This window comes from Bos taurus, chromosome 5 (assembly GCF_002263795.3).
Source record: "Bos taurus isolate L1 Dominette 01449 registration number 42190680 breed Hereford chromosome 5, ARS-UCD2.0, whole genome shotgun sequence".
NCBI lineage: Eukaryota > Metazoa > Chordata > Mammalia > Artiodactyla > Bovidae > Bos > Bos taurus.
Window position 1 is genome coordinate 37,577,366 of NC_037332.1, and position 27,960 is coordinate 37,605,325.

The 27,960-nt window shown below is 39.5% G+C and overlaps 1 non-coding gene across 1 annotated transcript; it reads left to right on the plus strand.

Annotated features, from left to right (window-relative positions):
* The first annotated feature begins 10,003 nt into the window (after positions 1 to 10,003).
* On the plus strand, positions 10,004 to 10,150 carry LOC112446856 (small nucleolar RNA SNORA62/SNORA6 family). Its single transcript, XR_003034942.1, has one exon. It is a non-coding gene; the product is annotated as a small nucleolar RNA SNORA62/SNORA6 family (small nucleolar RNA).
* The last annotated feature ends 17,810 nt before the right edge of the window (positions 10,151 to 27,960 follow it).

Genomic DNA, 27,960 nt, shown 5'->3' on the forward strand with positions numbered 1-27,960 from the left:
ATTTTTGGGAAAAAATAAATCACAAATAAAAACAGAAAATATAAAGTACGCAGAGAGCAATAGGGCTTCCCCTGTGGCTTAGCTGGTAGAGAATCTGCCTGCAATGTGGGAAACCTGGGTTCAATCCCTGGGTTGGGAAGATCCCTTGGAGAAGCAAACAGCTACCCACTTCAGTATTCTGGCCTGGAGAATTCCATGGACTGTATAGTCCATGGGATCGCAAAGAGTCAGACAGGACTGAGCAACTTTCACTTTCACTTTCTTTCAGAGAGCAATAACATATAGAAATTGAAAACAACATTAAAAAAAAAAAAATACTTGCCCCAAATGGCTTCTGGTCGAGATGCTTTTGAGAATAAAATTATTTCAAGTTGTCAGAGAAAAGTTCTATGCCACATAAATATTTCCTGGAAACACAAAGATGAAATGCTTTCCCCTAAATTTTCTAAGCAAATGTTTTTCTGAAATCAAATCTCTGCCAAAAATAAACACCAAATAAAATTATAAACCAAGCCCTTATTAATAAGATGTGAAAAAGTCTCAGCAAAATATTCAGTATATGGTTAAAAATATAGTTTGTCAAAGCCAAGAAATATTTATTTTAGGAATTCATAAGTGAATGAAAACCAGGGTGAATAAGACATACCTTCACATCTGTAGGTCATTCTGAAACATTTACAAAAATTATCTGATAAAACTTCAAATCTAAACTTAACTCAAAAATTCTTTTTAAAAAATCAGGATATTTTATTTTAATGATAAGCAATATTTAATTTAACCAATAGTTAATAAAATACTGGTAACAAAATCTAGTCCATTTTACTAAAATTAGAAACAAAGTAATGTTAAATATGATTGCCATTTTTAATACAATATGCCTAAAAATGCTATTAGATGCAAAGAAAAGAAAGGAAAAGACAAAATTAAATGCTCTGAGGACATTAGGTTAAAAATCTAGAAATATATATATACAGATTTTCACTTTACTTCATATACTAGAATAAAATCCCATATGTTATCTGTAAAAATATTAAACCATAAGATCTTAGAAGATAATATGGAATTGTACAACACTAAATGTTTGGGTGAGTGGAGGAGCAGACCAAGAGTGAGAAGTATATTTAAAATTTAATGAAAGTACAAACTGAAAATATAGACAGACTTAACTACATTAAAATTTTTAAATCATAGGTAAAACATGTATAATATAAATTACCAAAGGAAAAACAAATTTGCAGCAAATATGACAGTTAACTTCTTTATTAAATAACAAGCTATAAGAAATTTAAGCACAAAATCCCAAATACATTAATGATTAAAGGACATGAAGAGAAATTCACAGCAAAAACACACAATATAAACATTTGGAAAAAGGTTAAGCTTCTCTAGGAATAAAAAAAAAAATAGTTTCATAATTAATGTATGAAATTAGGGAGAAAATTCAAATGTATAAGAACTGCCTGGTAAGAATGAATGCAATGGCCACCCTCACATCCCCAATTACACTAAATTGCTACATGTTTGGAAAACAATGGAGCAAATGAACTAGGATCTTTGGTGATATTTACTTATGTTTAACCAGTAATTTCACTTTGGGATGTAAATCTTAAGGGGAGAGATCTAAATAGAGACAAGATGTTAGATGCACAGAGGTTCTTCTCAGGGTTTTCTTTCTTCCACATGCTTAAATCACATTTATTCAGTTATTTTTCGCAGTGACAATGAAATCAACTTAACCGTGTAAGCTGAGGAGAATAATTATTTTCTGGGATATCCACTTAGTGAAATATTATGCAAAATAGACTTTACCAGTGCTAAGTGAAAATCAAAAATATAAAATGATATGCACGAAAAGAATAATTGTGTCAAAATTAACTTTTTACACATGGATAAAAAGACTGAAAGGAAAAATATCAAAATCGTAATGGCAGTGGTGATTGGTTGGTGAAACTACGTGCTGTGAGGTTTTTCTTTTTCTCTAATTTCCTCTATTTTTGTCAATTTTCTCTATTGTCCATTTTCTCTATTTTTGATGAAACGAAATAAAACAACAAAAAAAGCCAAGACAACTAACTTGCTTCTCTGACCAGGATGAGGTCAGCTGTTTCCCAAGGCCCCAGGGAGAGGGGCAGCCCCACCCCCCACCCCGGGCAGCATGGAGCCAGGCCCCCACTTCTCCCAGCACAGCCACTCCTGTGAGAAGCAGGCAAGGCGCCGCTCTGATGCTCTGAGGCAGGAGTGCTTTAGGAATGAAAGAATTAGGAACAGCTGTGGCAGATTCAGACCCATGACAGGCCTGCCCCTTCAAAGGCAGCTCAAAGGCAGGCAAGGTGAGTGAAAGTTCAGAGCAGAGTCAGAGCTTGCAAATGGATGGATTAAGCTAAAAATGCACAGGAGGCTTTTCCAGGGCACTACTAGTGTTGGAGAGAGCAAAGCGCAGTATATGGCATTTGACACCTGTGGACTAACCAGCAGCTGAGTGCAAGCTGAAGGAGAAGAGTTCAAAGCTACAAATGTGACAGACAGTATTGGCCCATGAAAAGGCAGAGAAAGCAAGGCCATGGTTAGAAGAAAAAAAAAACATATAAAACCAGTAGCAAGGGATAGTATTCACAACTAAGCCTTTCTTGGTTTTTGTCATTTGTAATTTTGTGCATAATTTACAAGTGATATTGTCTAACAATTATGATTTAATTTTATGTAATGCAAGTTGTTTCCCTTTTTTTTTAAGGGAATATAAAGGAATGGAAAAGACATTAGAAAAGTAAGTCCCTGGTTTGCATTTGCTTGGCCAAATGGGTTAATTACTGTGAGCCTTGGTTTTCTTTTTATGTGGACTGGGTTATTCATTTAGGTATTATTTGTTGCCCCTCTCTACTCCAGACACTTTAGTTGGCACTGGAGATCCATGGTAAATAAGATGGATGAGCTCCTCAAATTTCAGAGGACCACTAGGGAAAACAGAATTACCAAGCAGTGGGATGAGTATCATGGGGTGCAAAGAAGCCTTCCTGGGATGAGTGTCCAGAGGGTGCATAGCACACATGAAGGGCTAAAGACAGGGTTTTCTGTTTGGCCTGAGCATAGAGGAGCCTGTCAAGCTGAGCCTTGCTGCCCATTCTGGACTTCATCCTGCAATGTTTGGGAAGACATTGCGAGCTTTTAAGCAAGAGAGTCACACAAGCATATTTATGTTTCCAAGTACACTCGAGGGCATCTGAAGGAGGAAATGAGCTCCTGTACTCCAGCAGAAAGTCAGAGTGGAGATGCCAGCACAGGGGTCTAGAGCTTTGTCTATGAGGACTAATAGGCTATATTCAGGCTGTGAGAGGAAGGATGAAGGATGACTCCCAGGCTTCTGACTTTATTAACTGGGAGAAAGATGATGCTGTGATCTGGGGAGAGAGGAGGAGGAGATCCGAGAGAGAAAAAATGGTGATTTCTGTTTTGATCATCCTGATTTCGAAGGACCTGTGATGCAAGTAATTTGAGAAGTCTCACTTAAATTATGGGGCTGATAACAAGTCTGAGACTGAGGAGAGAGATCTGGCCTGAAGACAGACATGGTAAACATGAGCGAATAGATACATGTGAATGAAACTTCTAGAGTACATAGATAGAGAAGCGGATCCAGGGCAGAATCCTGACAAATACTAACATTTAAGGGACAACAAAAAAGAAAGTGAAAAAGTAGCTCAGTCATGGCCAACTCTTTGGGACCCCATGAACTATACAGTCCATGGAATTCTCTAGGCCAGAATAATGGAGTAGCCTTTCCCTTCTCCAGGGGATCTTTCCAACCCAGGGATCAAACCCAAGTCTCCCGCATTGCGGGCAGATTCTTTACCAGCTCAGCCACAAGAGAAGCCCAACAAAAACAAGAGGAACTCAAATAATAACTGAAACAGAGTGGCCACAAAAATAATGAGAAAATTTTGTGGATGCAGTCAACAAATTCAGGGAGGAAATGGTAAAAGGAAATAATGAATAATGAAATAATGCAAAAGCTCAGAAGAATATGGCCACAAGGGACTCTTGATAAATCTGGTGAAAGCAATTTCTGTGAAATGATGAGGAGGGTAGACCCCAGACTGCAGTGGATAAGGTGTGAATGTCACTCGATTTAAAAAAAACACACACACACAGCAATTGTAGGTGATTCCTTCAATAAATTCAACTGTGAAGTGGAGAAGATGGGGAAAAGTTTGGGAGGTTGTGTTTGTTTTCTAGGCTGCCATAACAAATTACTTCAAAATAGATGACTTAAAACAGCAACCAATTATTCTCTCACAGTTCTGGAGGCCAGAAGTCTGAAATCAGGTGTCATTAAGGCCAGTGACCCTCTGAAGTGTCTAGAAGAGAATTCCTCCTTGGTTTGAGCTTCTGAGGGTTCCTGGCAATAATGAGTGTTCCTTAGCTTGTGGCTGAAGCACTTGATCTCCATCTTCACATGGCCTTCTTCCCTCTATATCTGTGTCTCTATGTCTGGATCTTTTTTTTTTCCTTTCTTTTCTAAAAACACCAGTCATTGGATTTAGGACCCACCTTAATCCAGTAAGTATCTTACTCAGCTCAGGCTACATGACAAAATACTGTAAATTGGGTGGCCTAAACAACAGAACTGAATTTCTCACAGTTCTGGAGGCTAGACATCTGGGATCAGGGTGTCAGTATGGTCGGGTCCTGGTAACAGCCCTCTTCCAGATTGCAGAAGGACAACTTCTTAAAGGAGGGCAAAGAAAGTAGGAAAAATGGGCAAGCTAGCTCTTTGGATTCTTCTTCATCCTATTCATGAGGGCTCACAGTTCTGGAGGCTAGACATCTGAGATCAGGGTGCCAGCATGGTTGAGTCCTGGTAAGTGATTTATTTTTATTTTTGTTGATTTTAATACCCATGTTCTCTAAAGATGACAATTATTTCATAAGAGATTCTTATAAAATTTTATGAGATTTTACACCAGATCTGAGACTCACAGAGAAAATTGTCCCTGAAGGGTAAAAATGGTAAGGTCATAATAACTTAGTATAGTTTCTTATGGGTCTCAACAACTGTTTTAAATCTTCTGAAATTATAGTAGTATAGACAAGACATCTGGGATAGAATAGAACAAGATTTGTATTTTATTCCCTACTAGATTTTTTCTAGGATGTGTGATTTTAGAGTAATCCATTTCCATGAGGAATATTTTGGCTACTTGTTTACAAATCACCAAAAAAAAAAAAACCTTGTTTATATTCTGTTTAAGTAAATTGGCCAGTTGAGAAGCATATCATATAATTACAGTCTGTTATCATTTTATTTGGATTAAAATAATTAACTTATATACCTTGTTTCCTCATGGCATGACTAAAGAAAATAAACAGAACAAAACCAGATCCCTTACCTTGAAAAAGAAAACGGACAAAATTTCAAGGCCAGTGACACAAAAGCTGTTTGAAATGCTGGAGTCCATTCTCTCTTTACTGTTTCTGTTAGAAGAATTAGAATTCTGAATTCAATTGGTGACAGCTATTCAGATAACTAGAAAATGCAGAAAAGATAATTCTCAGTCGTATTTTCATTCCTGCATTCATCCTTATTGTTTTAACTGAATTTCAGCAATCTAGAAATACATACGTGTTATTCTGGTGCCAATGGAATAACCATATTTTTATTTACTTTTAGTTTCTTCCTAAGGCGGGGGTGTGGAGAAGACAATGGCACCCCACTCCAGTACTCTTGCCTGGAAAACCCCATGGACGGAGGAGCCTGGTAGGACACAACTAAGAGTCAGACACAACTGAGCGACTTCACTTTCACTTTTCACTTTCATGCACTGGAGAAGGAAATGGCAACCCACTCCAGTATTCTTGCCTAGAGAATCCCAGGGATGGGGGAGCCTGGTGGGCTGCCACCTATGGGGTCGTGCAGAGTCAGACAGGACTGAAGCGACTTAGCAGCAGCAGCAGTAAGGCAGCGGTGGGGAACAAATTCTGAAAGGAAACACCTGCAGACTCCAGCCTTTAGCCTCTGACTTTTTTGGTGATAGGATCCATAAACTGGCACATGGACATTCTATATGCTTCATTTCAGGTTGGAACAAGAAATGATTGTGAAGTGTTTGTCAATAATCATCTGTTCTTTTCCCCTCGTGACAAAAACTCAGCATCCCAGCACATACCAGCACATGCTTTCTCAAAGCCTCCTCTGAAGGCTCTGCATGGGCCTCTCAGGGTCACATGTGGGGCCCACCATCACCTTTTTGTGATGGTCAGTGGAACTGGGAGCTGAATACTGCCCACTTTGCCCAAGCTTGTCATCATCATACTCTAGTCACTGCTCTTGTCCATCATTCACTGATCTTCTGAACTACAAGAAAGAAACAATAATAGTTATAAATAACAGTCAATTTTCCAAAGATCTCAGAAAAAAATCTACTTCTAACTCCAAGGACATTCTAGGCTGAATGTTATATAGGTTTAAAGTCTTCTTTTTTCACAGGGTTAAATTATTTTGGTGCCTTCCCTAACAAGTTCATAAATTTATGAATTTATATGTCTATAGAGACTTGTAGTCTCTAAAATAAAGACCACTTGTGGTCTCTAAACTAATTAACTAAAGTTAATTTTAAGTTAACTAAAATTAACTCATTTTTCTTTTGCATGAGTCAGAAACCAGCACAGAAATAGTCTCTCCATTGGTTCAACAAGTAACATACCAATTATGTGCCAGGCACTATGATTAGCATTAGGTACAGAATGATCAGCAGAAAAGCAATGGGTTCTGGCCCCATGGAGCTTGCAGTTTGGTGAGGAAGACACATAACAAGTAAATGAGTTCATAAATAGAGAGTTGTAAATTCTGGCAAATTCTGCAAAGGTAAATAACAGGGATTTTTGAGAGCATAGAATACTGTAGACAACATGAAGTTTCCATGAGACTATGATGATAGAGATGAAATCTGATGGCAGAGTAGAAATCTTCAGTAAAGTGCAGACGGAAAAGTATTTCAGGTAGGAGGATGGGTACATGCGAAAGTGAGAAGAGAACATAATACATTCAAAGTAATTAACAAGTTTAATATTTGCATCACAGGAAGGGTAAGAAGGTGGTGAGAGAGTGTCAGGAGAAGAGATTTTATTCTAATAATGATGGGAAGTCATTCAAAGGCTTTGAGCAGGATATTGATGTGATAAAATTTACATTTTTAAATGTATTTGGGTGGCAATGAAAATGTCCAAAGACTGAATGTTTGAAATATTCTTTAGGAGGCAACAGCATTAGTCAGAGCAAGTGGTGAAGATAGCTTTGACCACAGTGATAACAGTAAGGAGAACAGAGAATTAGATCTGGTCAAGAATTATGCCTAGATTTCTGGCTTTTGAACTTCTGTGAATGATGACACCACTTATTATGGTAGGGTTTACTGAAGGAGGTTGCAGGTACCATCATGAGCTGGGTTTGGGACATGTCATCTTGGAGTCTTTGTGAGACCTCCTAGTATCAAGCAGGCCAAATACATAGATCTGAGACTCTGGAGAGGCTCATTCAAACTGAAAATATGAATTTGAGAGTCAGTGACACATAGATGATCAGTCTAACAATGAGTCTGAATATCGGATGAGAAGAGAAAGAATTCCAGAAACAAGCCTTAAGGAACTTCAATATTTAAAGACTGGGTAGAGTAAAATGAGCTAGCAAAAGAAGTCTGAAAAGGGCAAGAGGGAAAAAGACCCCAGGAGAATGGCTTTGTTTCAGAAGACAAGGAAAAGGATTGTTTTAAGGACAGAATGATTTACTGTTGTGAAATCAGCTGAGGAATCAAGTAAAATGAAGGCTGAACAGTATCCTTTAAATTCCAGGTCCTAAGAATGATTGGTGGCCTTAGCAAGAGCTATTTCAGGAATGATGGGGGTGGAAGCCAGATCGAAGGGAGTGAGGAGTGTGTAGGAAGTGTGTTGTTCAACAAAAATTTGCTATTTTATGAGCCTTTCATATGTATGCTCATTATCTAACAGGATGTGGCAATTATGTATGAATAATATTCTGTAGGTTTGTTGTTGATGAAAGAAAGAGAAAAAGGAGGAAGGAAGAAGGAAAGAAGGGAGGGAGAGAAAGACAAACATTAAATTAAGTCAGTTTTACTAAGTAATAACTGCAAATGAGATGCTGGCCAGTGATCTAAATGTACCAGCATCACCTTCTGTTTAAGACTCAGGGGTAAGATTTCACCTAAAACACTGGTAACATGAAATATTTCACTGCATTTGAAGAGCAGACGTTTACCTGACACTAATTGTGTCTAGTGAAACATTTTGTGGCTTGTTTAATATTCTGTTCCAAGGCTTCTCTGCTCAGCATGGCCAATTGAAGAAAAGAAGAAAAGGCCTCTTACAATTAAAAGATATACTCGCCTGCAGAATTCTTTTGCTTTTATCACACTGACTGAACAAACATTATACTAGACTTACAGTCACCTAGGAAAAGGCTTTTATGAGTAGAATTTTACTTATTTATATTCATTGCACACAAGTTCAGCATGTGATTTAAAAGAAAATATTCACATTTTTAAAAACCTATATTGTGTCCATTATAATTTCTCCTTCAATTCATGTTCCAAGGTGCATCAGTCCTTCCATCCATGCCTCGTGTCCTCCACTGACTTAACCCTGCTTTCAATCACTAGGTCTTCTGCTACTCTTGAGGTTTGTCCAATATCATTTTTCTCTGGGACACTCTCCAACTCTCAGAAGTCTCCATTTCCTGTCTCCTCCTCTACCAGTTGGAGGAATGATCCACACTTTCCCAACACCCTGAAGCCCTAGAGTGGAGAGTGAAAATTTTAGTCGTATGTTTTATGGGAGAAAGGAGTGGAACCCTGGTGCCAGGAAGATCAGTGACAAGAACGTGTCCTGAATGTCCCACACACAGCCTAATATCTTCAGGTTACTCAATTGGTCTACAAATACGTAACTTTCATTCATCTCCGCCCACTTTCTATTAGAATTTCTCTCTTTTATACCTTTTAAATATTCTTTTAAAGGCCCACTTGAGCAGAGGTCCATCAGATTAAAATCTACAAGTTAGTGCCAAAGGAGGAACTGAGTTTCCATGGTCTAGACCGTTACAAATTTTAGACTTTTTGAACTTCTCACAAGGAAGAGAAAGGACTTTCAGAAGACAGTTCCTCTTTCACCAGTAGTGTTAAGAAGTAGTAGTGCTGGGAGATTACCTGAAGGTGAAGGGAAACAAAACAGAAAGAGTCGGAAGTGACTGCAGTGTCTGCTCCAGTTCGCCTGCCTCCTAGCCCCACTGCTCTTCATTGAAACAGAAGAACCAAAAAAGGCTGAAACAACTAGTTTGTTTCTAAAGGTAAAAATAAGAACATTCTAAATTTTATTTGAGCATTTACTATTTTCTCAATCCCAAACTATTGTGTATTAGATGTGTTGCATTTGCTCACATACAAAAATTTCAATTCATCTATAGACCACTCTTTGGAGCCAATTAAAGGAAAAATTAAATCTGTGACTCACCACCAAGATTCTCTTTAGTCTTCTTTCAGCTACAAGGACCCAGTTCCTATAAATAATCTTTTCCCTGATCCTGAGGACCCCCTGCTGCTTAACATGATAAATATGTGGTACTTTATGTAGTAATTATTCTCAACTTTTCCATGCTCCAACCCTTATTTTTCAGCACCAGATCTTTACCTTAAATGAACTCATCTTGCTGATGTACATATTTCTGTGGCTTCATTTCCCCCTATTATTCAGATCAAAATCTTACCATATACTGTGATTCATCCAACCAGTTATCAAGTCTTCTACTAACAGCAACTATCTTGTGACTTCTGTTTTATATCAATACTGACTCTCTGCTCAGATATTTTCTGTGGCCCCTCCATGGGTGTCTGGGACTTTCTGGTTCCAGTTCACAGCACACAAAAATCAAAAATAGCTCAGAAATTGTCAACTCTGGCTTTCCTTCTACCTAAACAGGCTACAAAGATGGAGGCACTTGGCTGCCCATTGTTAGAGCTTGAAGTTGAAGCCACTGGCTGGTGAACTCACAAGTGTAGGTAGGGTGCTATGTGAGGGGCAGGCTTTTCACTAACACCACAAGGGTCTCTGGCCCAAGTGGAGTTTGATAGTAGCATTTGCTATGAAAGAAAAGAGAAGAAAATACGGAGTTACTTTGACTGAGCACCACCTATCCTCTTAGACTCCACAGAATCAATCATGCATTCAGGGGAGAGAAGTCCACCCAAGTGTCCCCTCCCTCAGCCCTCCTGCTTCCCTGCATTTTCCTCTTCTCAAACCTCTGGAACTGCAGAGACCAAGTCCCCTCCCCACTTTTCTTCCTGGGTGTATAGGGCATCCCTTGTGGAAAACTCCAATTCAGCTATGCCTGCCTCTTGATTTGTTAATGTGGAAATTCAACAAATATTTCACCTCCCCAGCACCAAATCATTCTCTATAAATACAGTCTTACTACAAAATATTATTTTAGATATCAGATTTTGGAGTAATACTTGCTTTTGCTTTCATTCCTGCTATAAGTACCTGTCCCTACCCACATACACTGGCGCATGCATGCACACACACACACACACACACCACACACACCCCCCCACACACACACACACACAGGAAATGCATGATATGAACTGTCCAAAGAGGCTCTCAGATGCTAAAAAATACATAAAGGACAGGCACATTTGTATTTGTATTTTTTGAATTGTAGTTGCTGCTACTTGATCTTCTCCCTCTAGTCTCTAACCCTAAATCTATCACTATGGATGCCATGTCTCTTAAATGACTCCCTGGTTACTTTCCCTGCAGCTCAGTCCCAGATATGGCAGTTATCTGCTCAAAACACTTTTACTGCCTCCCTCCCTGCAAAATAAATTCAGAACTCTTAACAATGTGTGGAAGATGGTTTACAAAAAATGGTCACAACTTTTCCCATCCCTGTATGCATACTCTGTGCCATATGACTTTGCTACTCCCACCAACAAGAGATGGAATCCATTTTTCCACCCTTGGAATCTGGCCTTGGTCATATGACTTGCTTTGGTCAATGGAGCATTAGAAAAATGTGACGTATCTGAGACTTACAGAGTGTTTGTGCACTGGGACTTGCCTTCTCTTGCTACCTTTGGTCTCCTGAGTCAACCCACGTGAAGAAGCCCATGCTTCCATCCTGGAGAATGAGGCCTACTAGAGAGTGGAGCAGAGCCATGGCCTCTAGAACCAAGGTCAGCAAACTCCAGTCACAGACCAAATTCAACCTGCCCTGTGTTTTGGTACAGCCTGAGGTGAGCTAAGAATGTTTTTATAGAAAAACATTAACAATTGATTTGAAGATAAGGAGCCGTACCTTTGAACCTAATTATGGTATTACCCCTTCCCCCCAAAAAAGTTCAAATCTCCTTATTAGAAGACCTGTATCACAAAATAAATTACTCAATTTTTATTTTACTTTAATTCTGTCCATTAAAAAAATCTATGGAGATAGTTTCATCTCTTTTTATATATGTACATATGTAATATCATCATTATTTTAACCTGCAAAGTCTGACCTTTTTACTGCCTGATCCCATATAGAGGAATTTTGCTGACCCTGCTCTGGAACACCCAGCCTACCAACTACCAGTCATTTATGAAAGCCATTCTAGAACCCCACCCAGCCACACTGCTCATGTGCTGCAGGAATCAGCTGACTCTGCCCAAACCAGCCAACCTACAGAGCCATGAGAAGTAACAGATTCTTGCTACTTAAGACACTAAACTTAGGGGTGGATTGTTATACAGCAAAACCTAACTAATTCATAACATACGCAGAGGATGAGGTGGTTAGATAGAATCACCGACTCAATGGACATGAATTTGAGCAAACTCCATGAGATAGTGAAGGACAGGGAAGTCTGGCATGCTGCAGTCCATGGGGTTGCAAAGAGCTGGACATGACTTAGTGACTGAACGACAACATACGCAAACTGCTTTATGATCTGACCTGGGACCCTGTATCCATGTCACCTCACCTCTAAACTAGATTCAGAAACCTCAGTGCTATTCAGTTTCACAAACCTACCCTGTCTGCTTAACCTCCAGCCCTCCTTCAGTCTAGAATGTGCTCTTCCCCCAACCACTTCTTCTGGACTCTTACTCATAAATGGTGACCTTCACAGGTCTCCTGGTCACACTCAATTTCATGCTGCTCTGATATCTAGAGCAATTTTTCCTACATGATAGGTTCCATGTTGTTTTCATCATTGTGTCCCATCTACTTGACCATAAAAAATGTATCGTTGCTCAGTCGTGTCCGACTCTTTGTGACCTCATGGACTGTAGCCTATGAGGCTCCTCCATCCATGGGATTTTCTGGGAAAGAGTACTGGAGTGGGTCGCCATTTCCTTCTCCAAGGAATCTTCCCAACCTAGGGATCAAACCTGGGTCTCCTGCATTGCAGGCAGACACTTTACCCTCTAAGCCATATTTATTAAATCATGTCTCCATTCTACTTACACAACTTTCTTGCCCGTTAGCCCTGACATATACATACTTGAATCACTCTTGAAGATATCTGTGATTTTTGCCAACCCTCCAAAAAATTACACTCTAAACAGTGATACCTTGACATTATTCTTCAGGAGAAGATATTCTTACCAATTTACTTGATAAATTTCTGGTTTGAATCTATCAAAGGAAATAGATTTGACTTATGCACTATATTTTGATGAACACAAAGCATATTGTTTGTGAGTGGGAGAAAGAGGCAGATTTTACTCTTCACTCTTTTGTGCTCATTGTACTACTTCCTTATGTCCCAAAACATGCTTAACTTTAACTTTTATTTTGGCCTGAAGATGTGTCTCTGTGCTATTTATTTTTAAATGTGGTTTTAGTACAGAGTAACCATGAGTCACAAACAGGTTTCCTGCCAAGAATGGATCACCTGACTCTCTACCACCTTCCAACGAATGACTCTTCATACTCCATCCCACTAATACCCCAACTATCTCTTCCTCTCTTCTTCCTTTGTCAGGTACAATAAACTCCTTCATTACATTGAATTTTATATCCCAAAGTAAAAAAATTAGAGTTAATTGGTATATTTTTATATCTGTGAAAATGTTTTTGGATATTTCAGTATAAGATGAAGTTCATCACAATTTTTCCATAAAATTTTAAAAAATCTTATTTATTTAAATGGTTTTTTACTTAGTTACAGTTTTGGGGGGAAATATATTCTATCCTTTCATCTTTTTTCCTCTTTCTTTCTTCTCAACCTTTCCTTTCTTCTTTATTTTTAACAAACATTTAGGATTGACTAATGTATATACTCATTGGAAAAGACTCTGATGCTGGGAGGGGATTGGGGGCAGGAGGAGAAGGGGACGACAGAGGATGAGATGGCTGGATGGCATCACTGACTCTATGGACATGAGTTTGAGTGAACTCTGGGAGTTGGTGATGGACAGGGAGGCCTGGAGTGCTGCAATTCATGGAGTTGCAAAGAGTCGGACATGACTGAGCGACTGAACTAAACTGAACTGAATGTATATACAGTGACAAAGACCCTTCTTTAAGGCTCTCTCTTGCTTTAATGCAGTGGAACTCAGGGGAACAATTTCTACCACCTTCCCCAGGGCACCTGACAAACTCTGGAAATAGTTGGGTTGTCAGAATTCAGGAGTGTTGGGGTGGGAGTACTATTGGCAATAAAATGGGTAGGGCATAGGGATGTTGCTAAATTTTCTATAGTGCACAGGGTAGCCCCCAAACAATAAGGAACTATCTGCCCCCAAATATCAATAGGGTTGAGGTTGAAAAAGCTTGCTCTAAGGTATCCAATGTTTTTTTTTGTCACAAGATCATTGTTCACAGTAGAATAATTTCCCTTTTTCATTCCTCTTGACTTCCATCTCAAACATTGAGAATTCTAAATTCCCATTTTTTTTAAAGCTATGGGAATTATCACTCTCTTTATGATGTCTTTTTTATTCCTACTGAATGTAATATCTCCTTTCTCTTGAATCTCACAGTATTTTGTCTGTACCTTTCTCATTGATGATGTCAAGCAACTAAGCACTGATCATGTTACTTTTTCTATGAACCTAGTGATCTTTATTGGAAACTTGGGAAATCTCTCAATCTCACTGGACCTCAACTTTGTCACCTGCATAATAAAGGTGATGGTGTGATACCTCTAATACTCTTTCCAGCTCCTCTCTTTTGATTCTCTCCTTGTCAATCATATGTGATCCTTGTCCCCACATATGCAAATGAAGTCATACCTCCGAAGGACTCTTGTTCTAACTTGTCACACTAGCACCTAACATCATCCATTAAAATTCTTTTTGTACTAATTATAGAGCTCTGGCTCAGTTTTGGGGGGGAATTGAAAAACACTCAAAGCAATGACTAAGAAGTTATTGATAGACACATAGAGATTACAGTGATTTAAATATGAAATATCCCAAGTGGTTACAAATATCAAGAGAAGAGGGCTACATCTCTATTTCATCCTATGTTTTTAGTCCCTTAATCCAAGTGGAATTTAAAACACTGTCCTACCACTTATCCCTATAATCTGTCTTCTCAGAATGGTTTTCTGAACCTTGGAAACAACCTACATATTATGTAAATAATGAGGTGTCATATCATAAAAAGTGAGATAATTATATACTATTTTAAAGACATAACTAAATTGTTTACATTTTTTTAATCAAAGTAGCAACATATTTCAGCTCTATGTTTAGTCAAAATAGAGATTTGGGAAATAGGGGCTTTTTATAGCTTGTCAGTCTATTTTTATTTTTTTAATAAATCATTCCATGATTAACCATATAGTCTGTTTCAATTAACTTCACCTCACAGTGTTCTTTAGAAACTCTAATTACAACTTAGATTACCATTCAGAACACCTGCTCTTGTGGGTTTCAGTAATTTCAGCCTTGAATATTTTGACACAAAGAGCTATAATCATTGAGAATTTTATGGTTTTTTAAAAGTATTCTGTGCCCCACCTTACTAGCTAACTACAACCTACTTTATATGCCATGACTTTTTGCTTACTGAAGCTACTGTCTTTTATTTTTCATCTTGAGTCACTAATTTAGGGAAATGTGGATACTTAGCATGAAAAGCATGAGCGTCTAGGGTCCCCACTCTCCGCTTATATGACATATAATAGATCACTTCTGCTGCTGCTGCTGCTGCTGCTAAGTCGCTTCAGTCCTGTCTGACTCTGTGCTACCCCATAGACGGCAGCCAACCAGGCTCCCCTGTCCCAGGGATTCTCTAGGCAAGAACACTGGAGTGGGTTGCCATTTCCTTCTCCAATGCATGAAAGTGAAACGTGAAAGCGAAGTCGTTCAGTCATGTCTGACTCTTTGCAACCCCATGGACTGCAGCCCACCAGGCTCTTCCATCCATGGGATTTTCCAGGCAAGAGTACTGGAGTGGGGTGCCATTGCCTTCTCCACATTGGAAAACAAAAAAGAGAGATCTGAGCATTAAATTCCTAGAGAGCCCATTCTCTTATCTAATGACATCATTAGGCAAGATGTGTCAAGCTTTCAATGAGATAAAGAATACCACACACACAATGACGTTTTTATTCCAATGTAAGTAATTTAAATGTCTATAGTTTGCACACACAGCCTAATGGTCAGTGGTAACAATCAGGAGTTAACTGCACATACAATTCTCTATTATGATTAAATTTCCCCTATCAAATCTCTTTCATAACTGACATATGCTAAGCTTCACATTTTTAACTCTCATTATTAGCATGTGGAAGACAAATTAGAAATGTGGGATATGGCAGTATTAATTTCCTTCGGTGGCTCGGAACAAGTTTGGTGGGCATATATCTTGCTGTGCTGTGCTTAGTTGTTCAATCATGTCCAACTCTTTGTGACGCTATGCACTGTAGCCCACCAGGCTCCCCCATCAATGGGGATTCTCCAGGCAAGAATACTGGAATGGGTTGTCATGCCCTCCTCCAGAGGATCTTCCCAACCCAGAGATCAAACCCAGGTCTCCCACACTGCAGCCAGATTCCTTAGCATCTGAGCCACCAGGGAAGCCCAAGAATACTGGAGTGGGGCCTATCCCTTCTTCGGGGTTTATTCCCAGCCCAGGGTTTATTCCAAACCAAGGAATTGAATTGGGGTCTCCTGCATTGAGGGCAGATTCTTTACCAAGGAAGATACCAGGGCATATTCCCTGAGCTACCAGGGAAGCCTGGACATATATCTTAAGCCATCTTATTTCACCTGGAAAGCTATACTCACCATTCTGGGCTCGAAGAAAATAGGCCTAACTTCAAATGGACAAGGTGTTTATCAGAACTGATGATTTATTGCTCTTTTTGTAATTAATCAGATGTGAATATATTTAACATCACTCCTACCTATCCCACCAATACTCCAACTTTCTTGTCCCCAATTATTTTTATTATAAAGTCCAATATATATCTGCTGCTGCTGCTGCTAAGTCGCTTCAGCCATGTCCGACTCTGTGCGATCCCATAGACGGCAGCCCACCAGGGTCCCCCGCCCCTGGGATTCTCCAGGCAAGAACACTGGAGTGGGTTGCCATTCCCTTCTCCAGTGCGTGAAAGTGAAACGTGAAAGTGAAGTCGCTCAGTCATGTCTGACTCTTAGCGACCCCATGGACTGCAGCCTACCAGGCTCCTCCGTCCATGGGATTTTCCAGGCACGAGTACTGGACTGGGGTGCCATTGCCTTCTTCCAATATATATCTAACCACTACAAATTCCAGTTGATAAACTAGGATATTTGCTTATGCTAGTCTTAAAACTGAAATTATGCAAGTAGTATAATGAAAAGAAAAGGTTTTGAATTTTATGTCCAAGTGCAATATGAAAACAGCCAACACTAAGTGATATCAGATGGGAAATTATGCAGGCACTGTAGGGCATGAATCCAAAACTTGAAATTTCCATTACAGCAACTTCTATATCAGTAGATTACGTCTTGTAAAACTACTTGGTATGATCTAATAGCACATTAGAAGTATGTGCTACCACTTGACCTAGATTATACTACTGAGGGCAGCAAATGTTAAATGAAATGCCTTCTCTTCTCTGCATTCTCTCTCCTCCCCTGCCACAGACAGCATCAAAACAGACTGTTTTTATTTTACTTCTCTTTGACTAGGTCTACATCTTTTTGGCCTAACTAGTAAACATTTACTTTATTTTTATATTTTGAGATACAAGCTGTATTTCAACCCAGAAGCCATCCATTTCAGTGCTAAAAGCAGCATTAACAGCATTTACTACAATTAAATCCCAATAGTACTCAAGCTTTGAATTAAGATGCTACCCTTGACCTTTGGGAGAGGTGATTTGCCATTAGGTTTATTAGAGTAGCTCTGAAGCATGTTAGAAAGCTGTTTTTTCTTAAATGCAAGATGGATGGAAGTTCAGATGTAATCAAGGGTAGGTTCATTTAGCCCAGCTGTACCACTGAGATTTTGAACCAAGACTGAAGAGTCAGAGATTCATCATATTTAAGAGCCAGAACAAACATTGAGAGGATCTCCTCCTCGCTGAAAAATAAATAAATAACTTCCATAAAGATGAAGCAGATGAGAAGAATTGGTTGCTATAAGGAAACTCATCCTACACCCAAAAAGCCAACAATGTTTGGTATTAACAAAAGGGGATCAGAGAGAAAACGATACAAACCACTGCTTTCTGTGCTGCCTCCATCTTTGTCAAAGGCAATAATCTCAAGAGAGAAACTGTGCCTAGGAGATACTTTCCGGGAAAAATTAATTTCTCTAGTGTTTCAGTTTCAAGATTTCTTTATTACTCACTCACATCCCCACCACAATAGTCATTTCTCAGGGGAGGACTAAGTAATAAAGTGAAGCCTCCTTTAGGCTGCTGTCAGAAGCAGAATGGTGTTTGTGTCACTTGGCAGAAACAAGTGGAATAATCACCAGGTTTTGAACCATTTGAAGGGAGCCTTCCTAGGAGATGGTGAAAATAACATAGTAACTAACTCTCCATGTCTATTACTGCTGGTGGGCACAGGCTCCAGTCCAATAACAGTGAAAATGATCTGTATCCTTGAAGACATAACCTCAATAACACCCTTTTCTCCCCACCTGTCCTTCTCTTCCATGTACACCTCAAAAATGGAGTCACTTTCGCATCTTCCACTGATAAAACATTTTCACTTTTAGTGCTTAGTCGCTCAGTCATGTCTGACTCTTTGTGACCCTTTGGACTGTAGCCTACCAGACTCTTCTGTCCGTGGGATTTTTCCGGGCAAGAATACTGGAGTGGGTTGCCATTTCCTCCTCCAGGGGATCTTCCTGACCCAGGGATTGACTGATGACTAGACTAGGGTTAATATCTGGATTGGTAGGAAAGGGAAAGAAAACAGATAGCTTGCAGTATCTCCCAGATTAGCTGCAAATGGGCTGGACGTCTGAAAGTAGGGGATGGATTTTTTTTCTTTTTTAACAAACCAGAGAAAGGTGGACCCCTGTGGTCTTAGTTCTATTGTCCTATCACAAGTCAAAAATTACCAGAGTTTTGGGGACCAAGTCCACTTTTTATTCATATGCTTATTTTAAATCTCAAAACAAAAAGATTGCTAAAGACAAAAATGTCTATGTAATCTTTTAATTCTTTCCAAATATGAAGTCAACTTAGTATATTTCATCACACATCTGTCCAGGACAAACAATGGGCAAGGAGATAAGATGTTGTGGTTGAAAGGGCATAAGACTTGTAAACAGCAAGCTGTGAACTTGAGTCCCAGGTTAGCCAATCACCGGCTATTTATACTTGGGTTCTCACATATAGTTTGGAGTTTCTCTTTCATTACCTTTGAAATGAAAACAAGTCTTCCCTGGTGGCTCAGAGGTAAAGAATCTGCCTGCAAAGAGGGAGACCCAGGTTCAATCCCTGGGTCAGGAAGATCCCCTGGAGAAGGAAATGGCAACCCACCACAGTACTGTTGCCTGGAAAATTTCACGGACAGAGGAGCCTGGTGGGCTACAGTCCATGGGGTCACAAAGAGTCAGCTATAACTGAGCAACTTCACTTTCATACTTGGGTTCTCATATATACCTTGGAGCATCTGTTTCATTACCTTTAAAAAGAAAACAGTGACCTGGATTATGGAATTGTTCTAAACATCAAATGAGGTGAATATGTGCAGAGATCCCAAGAATGTCAGTTATGATCATTTTACTCACAATTATATCTTCTCACCCCACCCAAGAGCAATACTGAATTGGGCAGGTACAGCTTGATTGAGAAGCATTTTAAATGAGCACCATTCCCTAATGATTTCAGAGAAAGGTATATGTGAAGATGTTTTCTTAAGTTAGCCCCTACATTCTCCAGTAAGCCTTCACTTTATTTCAAGTGTTTTTTAATCTTTAATCCTCTTATATAGGCAACTGGTGTTCCAACCATGGATAGGGATAGGACCTTATGAATTTTTCCTGACCTGGAATGAAAACGTGCATTAAGGAGAAAAAATTCCAACCAGTATATCATATTTATGATTTAATTTGCCAGGGAAAACAGAATGATTTGTATTTTCTCAGTGGATCCAACTGCTTCTTGTTACTCACTATTAATTTTTTTATGAGTAGGAAGCTGACATTTAGATACATTCTGAACATTGGCTGACATTATTCAAGAGTTTTCAACAGACTAAAACCTTCTACTTTGTTTAATTATATGCTTATCTTATTACTCTCAAACCTATTTCTAGATGATAAATTGTCCTGAAACCATTGTTGTTATGGGGGAGGAGGTGAGTGGGAGTTGGGAGGTGGGGCAGGGGATGTGATTAAGAAAACAGAGCTACCAAACAGTTATTGGTCATGAGCACGTGGACCAGCATGCCTATTCTTGTAAATAACAACTTTTTGAGTTCAGAGACTTGACTGGAAATCTCTTTTATCTTTAAGGACAAAGATTGCAGGTTCTATGTCTATTTTGCTTCCCATTGGATCATTGGCTTAGTTTAATTTGTTTTTGTTTTCACATCTTTTACTGTAGTGAAAACAAGACCAGGAGTGACTGTGGCTCAGATCATGAACTCCTTATTGCCAAATTCAGACTTAAATTGAAGAAAGTAGGGAAAACCACTAGACCATTCAGGTATGACCTAAATCAAATCCCTTATGATTACACAGTGGAAGTGAGAAATAGATTGAAGGGATTAGATTTGGTAGACAGAGTGCCTGAAGAACTATGGACTGAAGTTCGTGACATTGTACAGGAGACAGGGATCAAGACCATTCCCAAAAAAAGAAATGCAAAAACATAAATGGTTGTCTGAGGAGGCCTTACAAATAGCTGAGAAAAGAAAAGATGCAAAAGGCAAAGGAGAAAAGGAAAGATATACCTGTTTGAATGCAGAGTTTCAAAGAATAGCAAGGAGAAATAAGAAAGCCTTCCTCAGCGATCAATGCAAAGAAAGAGGAAAACAATAGAATGGGAAAGATTAAAGATCTTTTCAAAAAAATTAAAGATACCAAGGTAATATTTCATGCAAAGATGGGCTCAATAAAGGAGAGAAATTGTATGGATCTAACAGAAGTAGAAGATATTAAGAAGAGGTGGCAAGAATACATAGAAGAACTGTACAAAAAAGATCTTCATGACCCAGATAACCATGATGGTATGATCATTCACCTAGAGCCAGACATCTTAGAATGATGAGTCAAGTGTGGACCTTAGGAAGCATCACTAAGAACAAAGTCAGTGGAGGTGATGGAATTCCAGTGGAGCTATTCCAGATCCTTAAAAATGATGCTGTGAAAGTGCTTCACTCAATATGCCAGCAAATTTGGAAAACTCAGCAGCAGCCAGGACTGGAAAAGGTCAGTTTTTGTTCTAATTCTGAAGAAAGGCAATACCAAAGAATGCTCAAACAACCACACAATTTCACTCATCTCTCACGCTAACAAAGTAATGCTCAAAATTCTCCTAGCCAGGCTTCAATAGTACATGATCCATGAACTTCCAAATGTTCAAGCTGGATTTATAAAAGGCAAGGGAACCAGAGATAAAATTGCCAACATCCATTGGATCATCAAAAAAGCAGTGAGTTCCAGAAAAAAATATGCTTCTGCTTCATTGACTATGCCAAAGCCTTTGACTGTGTGGATCACAACAAACTGTGGAAATTTCTTCAAGACATGGGAATACCAGACCACCTGACCTGCCTCCTGAGAAATCTGTATGCAGGTCAAGAAGCAATAGTTAGAACTGGACATGGCACAACAGACTGGTTCCAAATTGGGAAAGGAGTACATCAAGCTGTATACCACCACCCTCCTTATTTAACTTACATGCAGAGTTCATCATGAGAAATGCTGGGCTGGATGAAGCACAAACTGGAATCATGATTCCTGGGATAAATTTCAATAACCTCAGATATGCAGATGACACCACCCTTATGGCAGAAAGTGAAGAAGAAATAAAGAGCTTCTTGGTGAAAGTGAAAGAGGAGAGTGAAAAAGTTGGGTTAAAGTGCAACATTCAGAAAACTAAGATCATGGTATCCAGTCCCATCACTTCATGGCAAATAGATGGGGAAACAGTGGAAACAGTGGCTGACTTTATTTATTTGGGCTCCAAAATCACTGCAGATTGTGACTGCAGCCATGAAATTAAAAGATGCTTACTCCTTAGAAGAAAATTATGACCAACCTAGACAGCATGTTAAAAAGCAGAGACATTACTTTGCCAAGAAAGGTCCGTCTAGTCAAAGCTATAGGTTTTCCAGTTGTCATGTTTGGATGTGAGAATTGGACTATAAAGAAAGCTGAGCACTGAAGAATTGATGCTTTTGAACTGTGGTGTTGGAGAAGACTCTTGAGAGTCCCTTGAACTGTAAGGAGATCGAACTAGTCCATCCTAAAGGAAATCAGTCTTGAATATTCATGGGAAGGACTGATGCTGAAGCTGAAACTCCAATACTTTGGCCACCTGATGCGAAGAACTGACTCATTTGAAAAGACCTTAATGCTGGGAAAGACTGAAGGCAGGAAAAGAAGGAGATGACAGAGGATGAGATAATTGAATGGTATCACTGACTCAATGGACTGAGTTTGAGTAAGTTCTGGAAATTGGTGATGGACAGGGAAGCCTGGCATGCTGCCTTCCACGGGGTGGCAAAGAGTCAGACATGACTGAGAAACTGAACTGAACTGTAATGAAATACAATTGTAAATCTTTGGGAACTTAATCATAATTCCTATTTTAAAATATTCTTGAAAGAAAAGTAATTCTAAAAAGGTGTTTGCCTTGATATCTGCTATGCATATCCTAAAGCTATTTCTACAGCTTCATTTCTCCTTGCTGCTATAGGTTTTAAATGGGAACTGGATTGAGTCTATTCCCTACTGACTATATTCTGGTGTATTAATTAAAAAACAGAGGGTGTATTAATCATATTTTTTAAATGTTTATATATTTTATAATGCTTTGACATCTTGGTGGTTTATGGACTTGGGGAGGAACTGACCCTACAAAGGTCAGCTGATTTCTAGAGATAGCAAACAACTCACCTTGAGCAAGACCTTGATGCACTTAACCATCAAAGCGATGGACAGGAAGACCTGGCGGGTTGCAGTTCATGGGGTCGCAAAGAGTCGGACACGACTGAGCAACTCAACTGACTGACTGACACACCCTAATCTTGTCAGCAACTGTTACTGCCTTGATCCTTATCCCATACCTCCCCCCTTCTGCCTATCTATCCCCCAGGGAGGGGGTCAAGTTCTTGAAACTTGGCCTACTGTGTTCCCCTTTTGCCTGGCAAAGAAATAAAGCCACTCTTTCCTTTTCCATAACTCTGTCTCCATATTTCTGTTTAGCATCAGTGCACAGAGAGCCAATATTTTGGCAACAAATTGAAATGTGTGTGTGTGCTTAGTCTCTCAGTCATGTCTGACATTTGTGACCCAGGGACTGCAGCCCGCTAGGCTCCTCTGTCCATGGAATTCTCCAAGCAAGAAGACTGGAAAGAAAGTGAAAGTGAAGTTGCTCAGTCATGTCCAACTCTTTGCAACCCCATGGACTGTAGTCTACCAGGCTTCTCCCTCCATGGGATTTTCCAGGCAAGAGTACTGGAGTGTGTTGCCATTTCCTTCTCCAGGGGATCTTCCCCTCCCAGGGATCGAACCCGGGTCTCCCACATTGTAGGCAGACGCTTTACCCTCTGAGCCACCAGAGGAACCCTTAAGTGAATAAATTACAAACTAAATCAACCATATATTCTGACTTATATATATAAAAGAGGAGGAAGATGGAAGCAACACAAATTACTGTAAGTGAGTGGCCCTTCACTGTGTGGGTACCACACAAGTTCTCCAGTTGACTCCACCATTAGACTTGGCTGCAGACACCATCCAGGAACCAGAGCTGCTCTTTCCATCACACCAGGAGGGAACCTTCTTTGTCACCGGGGCATGGAGAGAACCCAAGTCTGCGCCTTCAGGCACCTCTTCTGCCAGGCTCCAAGCAGAGGGCTTAGCCTGAGTTGTGTTCTTCATCTTCTTCTCCTTCAGGTTAATGGTGGTAAAATGAGACAAAGGAAGAGCCTAGAACTTGGGTACCTCCGCTTTCTGTAGTTGTTTTATTTTCTTCTCCTTTTGTAAGTGACTTTTTTGAATCAAAAGAGAAAGGGCTTATTTCCACAGCTCTCCTCAGTGGGATTTTGGGCTTAAAAGGTTTTCCATCATGGGACAGTTGTTGAGCTCTTATCATTCCTGACTGCTCCTCATCCTCACCCTTTTGGGTGGTTTTGAGTTCTCTTCTTCCAAACAAAGGCAGGAGGATTCAGGAGGGAAAGAGCTCCATGTGGAAAATGTAGGTCATCCAGAGGACCCAAGACGTGGTGGCTACGAATAGATTCTTCCCACAGTGCTTCTTCATAAATGTGGACTCCTACAAGGGCAGTGAACATCACATCTTCCCTTGAACTTGATTTGGGTTCTTCTTCCCATATACAGAAGATCCTAAAAAGTGCTGAGAAGCAAGAGTCAGAAAATGCAGCAAGAGGTGTTGGAAAAGAATGCAAAATCCAAGAATGTAATTCTATAGATGCAGGGCTCTACAAATTTAAAGCATGGAAACTGGATTCTGGAATTCTTTACAATGGATGCATTTTGCCTAAGAAACTGCCAGAAAAGCCACCCACCATGCCTATTGGCTTTGATTTTGAAATGGAGAAAAGAATCAAACAGTGAGAAGCAAAGAGGGTATTGGAAGATAAACACTTTAAATTTATGGAAAGCCTTGCCTTTATCATATCTTGTTAGGTGTTGTGGGTGTCCCCCCCCCCAAAAAAAAAAGAATACTGAAGTGGGTTGCGATTTCCTTCTTCAACTTGAAAAATGAAGGTCCAATTTCCCCATCTTTAAATAAAGAAAATCAGTGCAATCACACCTGCACTGCCCAGTCATTGTGAAGACTAAGATCACTTACGCAAGCAACAAAGACAGTGCCCGAAATGTAAAGTTTAAAACCATGTGATTTTCTCTTCTATTTCTATCAATATCTCTCAGTTGAGTTCAGTCACTCAGTCATGTCTGACTCTTTGCGACTCCACAGACTGCAGCACGACAGGCTTCCCTGTACATGACCAACTTACAGAGCTTACTCAAACTTATGTCCATTGAGCCAGTGATGTCATCCAACCATCTCATCTTCTGTTGTCCCCTTCTCCTCCTGCCCTCAATCTTTCCCAGAATCAGGGTCTTTTCAAATGAGTCAGTTCTTTGCATCAGGTGGCCAAAGTATTGGAGTTTCAGCTTCAGCATCAGTCCTTCCAATGAATATTCAGGACTGATTTCCTTTAGGATGCACTGGTTGAATCTCCTTACAGGCCAAGAGACTCTCAAGAGTCTTCTCCAACACCACAGTTCAAAAGCATCAATTCTTCAGTGCTCAGCTTTCTTTATAGTCCAACTCTCACATCCATACATGACAACTGGAAAATCCATAGCTTTGACTAGACAGACCTTTCTTGGCAAAGTAATGTCTCTGCTTTTTAAGACGCTGTCTAGGTTGGTCATAACTTTTCTTCTAAGGAGTAAACATCTTTTAATTTCATGGCTGCAGTCGCCATCTGCAGTGATTTTGGAGTCCCCCAAAATAGTCTTTCACTGTTTCCATTGTTTTCCCATCTATTTTCCATGAGGTGATGGGACTGGATGCCATAATTTTAGTTTTCTGAATGTTGAGTTTTAAGCCAACTTTTTCACTCTTCTCTTTCACTTTCATCAAGAAGCTCTTTAATTCTTCTTCATTTTTTGCCATAAGGGTGGTGTCATCTGCATATCGGAGATTATTGATATTTGTCCCGGCAATCTGATTCCAGTTTGTGCTTCATCCAGCCCAGCATTTCTCATGATGAACTCTGCATGTAAGTTAAATAAGCAGCATGACAATATAGCCTTGACATACGCTTTTCCCGATTTGGAACCAGCCTGTTGTTCCATGTTCTAACTGTCCAGTTCTAACTGTTGCTTCCTGACCTGCATAGAGGTTTCTCAAGAGACACATCAGGTGGTCTGGTATTCCTATCTCTTGAAGAATTTTCCACAGTTTGTTGTGATCCACACAGTCAAAGCCTTTGGCATAGTCAATAAAGCAGAATTAGATGTTTTTTCTGGAACTCTCTTACTTTTTTGATGATCCAACGGACATTGGCAATTTGATCTCTGGTTCCTCTGCCTTTTCTAAATCCAGCTTGAACATCTGGAAGTTCATGGATCATGTACTATTGATGCCTGGCTTACAGACTTTTGAGCCAGACTTTTACTAGCGTGTGAGATGAGTACAATTTTTCAGTAATTTGAGCACTCTTGGGAATTGCCTTTCTTTGGAACTGGAACAAAAACTGACCTTTTCCAGTCCTGTGGCCACTGCTGAGTTTTCCAAATTTGCTGGCATATTGAGTGAAGCACTTTTACAGCATCATCTTCTAGGATTTGAAATAGCTCAACTGGAATTTAATCATCTCTACTAACTTTGTTCATAGTGATGCTTCCTAAGGCCCACTTGACTTCACATTCCAGGATGTCTGGCTCTAAGCGTGTTATCACACCGTCACGGTTATCTGGGTCATGAAGATCTTTTTTGTACAGTTCTTCTATGTATTCTTGCTATCTCTTCTTAATATCTTTTGCTTCTGTTAGGTCTATACCATTTCTATTCTTTATTGTCCTATCTTTGCATGAAATATTACCTTGGTATCTCTAACTTTCTTGAAGAGATCTTTAATCTTTCCCATTCTATTGTTTTCCTCTATTTCTTTGCATTGGTCGCTGAGGAAGTCTTTCTTATTTCTCCTTGCTATTCTTTGAAACTCTGCATTCAAACGGGTGTATCTTTCCGTTTCTCCTTTGCTTTTTGCTTCTTTTCTTTTCTCCGCTATTTGTAAGTCCTCCTCAGACAACCATTTCGCATTTTTGCATTTCTTTTTCTTGCTGATGGTCTTAATCACTGCACCTTATACAATGTCATGAACCTCGGTCCATAGTTCATCAGGCACTCTATCAGATCTAATCCCTTGAATCTATTTCTCACTTCCACTGTATAATCGTAAGGGATTTGATTTAGGTCATACCTGAATGGTCTAGCGGTTTTCCCTACTTTCTTCAATTTAAGTCTGAATTTGGCAATAAGGAGTTCATGATCTGAGCCACAGTCAGCTCCTGGTCTTATTTTTGCTGACTGTATAGAGCTTCTCCACCTTTGGCTGCAAAGATAAAATCAATCTGGTTTCAGTGTTGACCACCTAGTGATGTCCATGTGTAGAGTCTTCTCTTGTGTTGTTGGAAGAGGGAGTTTGCTATGACCAGTGCTTTCTCTTGGCAAAACTCTATTAGGCTTTGCCCTATTTCATTCTGTACTCCAAGGCCACATTTGCCTGTTACTCCAGGTGTTTCTTGATCCTACTTTTGCATTCCAGTCCCCTATAATTAAAAGGATATCTTTGTAGGTCTTCATAGAACTGTTCAACTTCAGCTTCTTCAGTGTTACTGGTCAGAGCATAGACTTGGATTACCGTGATATTGCCTGGTTTGCCTTGGAAACAAACAGAGATCATTGTTGTTTTTGAGATTGCATCCAAGTACTGCATTGGATTCTTTTTTACTATGATGGTGACTCCATTTTTTCTAAGGGATTCTTGCCCACAGTAGTAGATATAATGGTCTTCTGAGTTGAATTCACCAATTCCAGTCCATTTTATTTCACTGATTCCTAAAATGTCAACGTTCAAGCTTTCCATCTCCTGTTGACCACTTCCAGTTTACCTTGATTAATGGACCTAACATTTCAGGTTCCTAGGCAATACTGCTCTTTACCACATCAGACTTTACTTCCATCACCAGTCACATCCACAAGTGGGTGTTGATTTTGCTTTGGCTCTGTCTGTTCAGTCTTTCTGGAGTTATTTCTCCACTGGTCTCCAGTAGCATATTGGGCACTATTGACCTGGGGATTCCATCTTTTAGGGTTCTATCTTTTTGCCTTTTCATACTGTTCACTAAATTAAGTGTATCATGTAAAAGGGACTTTTATGTCATTCAGTAGTAAGGTGATAAGAGGATACTGAAGGATTTTCAAGGAAACAGATTACATATTCTCTACCAGTAGTGAATATCAGGATTAATTTTAGAGTCTCATCAAAAAGGTCTTAGAGATTATAAATTACAAGGCTGGATTGTCATAGGTACTACATATTTTTTTCAAAAGATTTACAATTGATTCTTATATGAATGTTTGTTAAGAATCCTTGAAGTACTTTTTTTAGCAGGTATATTTGTTGTATGAGATTATGATGCTGCCATATTTCTAATTCTTCTCTTTTTTTTGTACATTCAATGAAACTTTATTTCATTCAAGATGCCATGAACTAAGGGGCTTCCCTGGTGGCTCAGTGGTA